The sequence below is a fragment of the Toxotes jaculatrix genome, chromosome 11 (assembly GCF_017976425.1).
Source record: "Toxotes jaculatrix isolate fToxJac2 chromosome 11, fToxJac2.pri, whole genome shotgun sequence".
Classification (NCBI taxonomy): domain Eukaryota; kingdom Metazoa; phylum Chordata; class Actinopteri; family Toxotidae; genus Toxotes; species Toxotes jaculatrix.
The window spans coordinates 4,068,137-4,073,317 of record NC_054404.1 but is presented as its reverse complement, the minus strand read 5'-3'; the positions used below and the strand labels follow the sequence as shown (position 1 = coordinate 4,073,317).

The window sequence follows — 5,181 nt, the reverse complement described above, 5'->3', positions numbered from 1 at the left end:
GTCTGGGGTGTGCCGTTACACATGAGCCTGTTGCCTTACTTTCTGACTAAACTGTCAGAAACCAAACATGAAACATGGACTTGACTTATGCTGACCAACACTGGAATTCTGTAATATTTCTCAAATGGTAATGATTCTGCATATACGAAGAGTTTTATTCAAAAAAGAAATATCCTTTATTAAAGAAAACAAATCTCAGGTTTGTAAATTCTATGTTTTTGAACTGAAAAAAGTTTGATCAGAGCTTTAATAGTAATATAGATGTGTTTGAATGTGTTATACAGAGAGCTCTATCAAGTATTCATACAGTGTGCTCTCTACATTACTTTTATTTTATGATCTGTTTCTCTCTCTCCCTCACCAAGGCGTCTTTTTCCTAAACTTACTCCGAGCATGCAACAAAAACTCAGTCGTCTGTGGTGACTCATCCTTTCAGACCCTGGTTAATCCATGACATGAGAGAAGCATTTAAATGAGACCCTTCAGTGAATGTGCGGCTGTAAGTGATGCCTGTTCTCATGTTACAGAGACGAACAAAGATGGAGAGATCAGAGGAGACAACACGTCTAACTGAACGGCAGTGACGCATGCTTTTATATTGTTTTAGCCTGCTGCGATGTCAGGCTTGCAACTTAAACTGACAGTTGTATTTACTTAGCAAATATTATACAAGGGAAGGTCCTGATGAGGTTGTGAAGTGTGAGAAAATCAAGCTTCATATTTACAACTTAAACATTAGAAAGTGAACTTAATGTCCTTTTGTGTGGCCGATAATGTCTCTGACAATGCCCACATCAGGTGAGTACATCAGAGAAGTTTAAATAAACACCAGAGCTTATTTGGAAAACCAGGTTTTGAACCAGGTGTGCTTTGTATAAGGCAACATTATCATCTACATCACATGCAAATATTCCTCAGTGTTTTTTTTTTTTTCTCTTAGTCAAGTGTGTCTGCACCTATTTAGGGGCCCAGAATGTCATTGATTTGAATAGGACAAGTACACAACGCGTGTGTTGGTGTGTGTATTTTCATCTGGTCAGAGCCTTAGACGAGCTGGAGGCTGGAGCTTTTGCATGTTTGCACTGCTTTCTGTTTTGTGTACCGGTAGGGAAGAGAAAACTGGTTCCATAGAGACTTGGTTATTCCTCGAGGGTTAACAGAAGGACTCTGTGTCAGCGTCAGGTGACAAATTGTTGCTTCGTTACTGAGCAGACAGACATTAGTTACGCTTTAGCTTGAGTTTATAGTAACAGTGACCAAACACAGAAACAACAACCACTTTCCCTTGGAAAAGTGGTTGTTGTCCATGGAGTCCATGGAGTCTGTTTATCTCTCTAAATTAAATTCTGGTGCATGTATTTGAAAGATCTGAAAAAAAAGACTTGTGACATATTTCAGGGGAACTGAAGATAGACAACAGGCCCTATACCTCCTGTTTAGTCTGTATCAGCTGGTTTGTGTAACAAACAGCCTCACTGTTTACTGTTCACCCTCTGTTCACAGAGCTGTATTAAATTACTGCTAATGGAAATCAAAATTTTCCTGCTGCTGCTCCTTCACATCAAAAGCTCGACTGACGAAAAGCAGTGTGGCTTTTATTGTGAAACAGCCACGGGAAATGCAACTAATGAAAAGTGTTTGCCACGGAAGGCGATGGTTTGGCTGCACCTGACTCTCAGTTTTTGGAATCAGTGAATCAAACTGCTGTTCATCTGAATTCAGGTGCCAGAGTGTATCTATATTAAAAACAACAACTGGTGGTATAGGTACCAGGTAAATACAGATTATAGTTCCTGAATTACATCACAGACATCTCTGCAACACTCTTGTAGGGCTAGCGTATCACCACAGGACTGTTTAATGTTCAAATTCAATATGTTTGTTCAGTCACGGATCTGTCACTGTAAGAAACATTCCCACTGGCCATTTTTAAAAGTATTTCAAAAGTATTTACTTTTTTTTCAGCGCGTGCCGTTTCTTTGAGTAAACAAACACATAAATCTCAACCTTTGCTGCCAGTGGAATTCCTCCTGATGGAGGAAATTCCTCAGACACCACCTACTGTGACCACCACGCTGAACGCCACTGTTTGCATCTGCGGTCTCCCCACTGTCCTGAAAGCTCTGCAATTATCCATGATGGGCCCTCCGCCGTGGTTGTCACATATGTTTTTGGAATGCAATTTGGAGACGGAGAGGGAGGGAAGCGCAGACACAGATGATTTTCATATCTCCAAATTATACGAAATGTGAGAATGTGAGTGTTGATGTTTTATATTGGAGTGCAATATCAATCAACCATTTTTTTTTTAAAACTGAAAAAGCAACTTACATTTTCACAAGACATTTTTCATCCTGTGCGTATGTATGTGTTTAATTCATTAGAAAATATCAGCAGAATTTAATACACAAAAAGAAAAACTGGATATTTTATTTGTGATTGAGTAAAATACAGACAGATTGGGTAGAATATAATGCTGGGGCAGTCATGTGTGCCTTTGTTCCTGCTGTTGTCTGTGATACACGTCCACATGGGAATAACACAACAAAGCAAATCAGCTCCGCCCTCTGCTCCTGAGACACCTGAGCTCAGGTGCAGCTATCGGAGAGCCTGCTGTCCTGACACACTGCAAACCGCTCTGCATGTGTGTGGGCGAAAGAGAGATAGAGAGGCGTGCACTTTGCAGAAAATCTGAAAATAAAACTGCGTTGGCATTGAAGGTGATTTGGTTTCACTGACACCTCATTCTGTATTTACCATCCGACATGCTTCAGCTATTTTCTACAGTCTAGGTCTTATTGTTGTAGCTCCTTCCATCTCTTGCATTGCTTATGATTCAACATGAAACTCATAGGATCGATGATCAAAACTATGAAAATTAGTCACATGTTGTGAAAAAGCTGAATTTTCTTAAACTCCTGCTTTCAGGCTCATCCGTCATCTCTAAATTCATAAAAACCTAAACTACACCTTCCTTAAAAATAATTACAACTGGCATCAACCCAGAAGAAAAAACTAAAAAAAAGTATGGGCTTAGCTGAGAACATACTGTGAGACAGAGGACTGTGATTTCATTCAGCTCATAGCTCGTGAATAGTCCTGTGGCCATGTTACATCACGTGACATACTCTGTCAGGGAAATTGATACCACAGCTCTGACTATGGATCTGATTTGACTAAATGTTGAGACCATGTACCGACCATTCTCTGATGCACCACCTGCCATTTGTGTTTTTTTCCTTACAGGCCTGATGGGTATTCATATCCAAATACCGTGAAACGTACGTTTAAACAGCCCTGAAATCACAGCTGACGTATGAGTCTGACTTCAACAACGAAAACATGCACATGCTCAACAACTCAGGTAAATGAATGAGGCTTAAGTTGTTTTTTTTTTCTTCAGTGACTTTCCATAAACTCTAAAGTTTGGACTGATGCTTTGTTATGGGAGAGCGACTGTGATTTGCGTGCCAGGGAGCCCAGTTGGAGAAGATGTATGCTCGTGAATGTCATTTCTTGTTATTTCCCCTGTTTTCCTCAGTCAAACTTCATTTCTCACTGAAACTGCCATCAAACGCAGGGGGATGCCAGCACTTCTGGAAAGTTTCCCTGTGTTTGGACAATGTAGATGATTGTCCTTGTCTGCAACGGGAACACGATCAAAAGTCCTTTAATATATTTCCTGGCAGTTTATTTCTTTCATGTGATTAATACTGCTAATTTATGGCAGCATGGTGATTCTCCAAATTATGTCCTGACAAACACTGGCTTTTAAAGAAACAGGGGCCAAATGGTGCTACCACCGTTTTCAGAGAATGGAATTATGGAAAGACCATCAGGAAAAACAAAAAGTGAGTTGAACGTTCGGTCACCAGACAGGAATGTGTTTTTTTTTAAAGGAGAAGATAAAGCAAAGAGTAACAGATAAGTATTTAAAAAAAGCACTCTGAGAGGTTCCCCCAAAGTCAAATACAGTTATCACCTGGTCCACATGTCCTCTTGGTGACCTATTGCAACTCTATCTGTTCCTGACACCAAATCAGGAACATGAAACCAACCCGAGAATATCGACGCAGAAATGTACTGGATGCTCTTCAAGAAAATGCTGACTGTGGGGAGCATGGGGATTGTCAGGGAGAAGCCAGGCTACTTTATTGCTTGCCATAATGCTGTGTAGTAAAATAGTTTCTAATATATCCTGCAGGTGAGGTGCGGCCTGTCCTTCACTGTAATCCACCCATGCCGACGTGCTGACACGGAGCTTTTAGAGGCTGAGCTGGCTGTAGCACGCATTGCAGATGTGTGGGCAGTTACCTGGAAGTGGAGTCCCAGGGAAGCTGCAGGACAGTCAATGAGTAACATCATCACCTACCACCATGCAACCCTGTCTCCTGAAAATGACGTCTATGTACAGCTAAACTGCAACAGCAAATGTGTTTTTTGCAGAAAACACAATAGATTTAGCATTACATGGATCAACTAAAATGTTATATGTTTGGTGAACAGATGATGTAGTCCACCAATGTTGTTGTTGTTGTTGTTGTGCTTGTCACTGGTGTTGCTGGGAGAGCAGAGACGTGCACGGATGTCTGTCACTTGATTCCTCTTCAGTGTGACATGTTAATGTGTCTGTGGTGTCACAACATCTGTTAGCTACGGACAGAGAAGCAGTTTGATTTGATGGGTGATAAAATCTGTGATGGTTGTTTGGTTTCTTTGGTTACACTCCCACCACAGCAGCTTGAGTTAGGCACTGAAGAAGGTCTGTTTTCCGTGAAGTAACATCCGAAGGAGTTCAGGAGCCCATTGCTCAAGAACTGTGGATATCATGTGACCTCTTAAGATGATGTTCCACCGAGGTGAGGAACAATGGAACAAGCTGTTTTTCAAGATCAATTGGGAAGCGGTAATATGGTTCACTTTTATGTTTGCTTACAATAATCATTGTAGTAAAAATTCGGCAGCTTCGTTGGTCATGCCTGAGTGAAACTATTACCATGATCAATTTTGCATTTTCACTAATTATTTCCATTTTGTGGTGGAATTAAAAAAAAAAAAAATCCCAAACACTGGCCTTTTATGGTACAAATATTGGTGCACAACCAGTGAGGCAGAAAACCACTACTGAACATCTGTGGCTGGGTGTCAGCAGTGACGAATTACCAGTAAGCGAGACCCTGT

General features: G+C 40.9%; 1 long non-coding RNA gene across 2 annotated transcripts; it reads left to right on the top strand.

Annotated features, from left to right (window-relative positions):
- LOC121189880 lies at positions 1-4,969 on the top strand. 2 transcript variants are annotated; one of them, XR_005894909.1, is made up of 3 exons: positions 1-127; positions 3,247-3,364; positions 4,205-4,969. It is a non-coding gene; the product is annotated as an uncharacterized LOC121189880 (long non-coding RNA). The 2 variants fall into 2 exon arrangements; XR_005894908.1 differs by having other exon boundaries at positions 21-199.
- Positions 4,970-5,181: the final 212 nt, after the last annotated feature.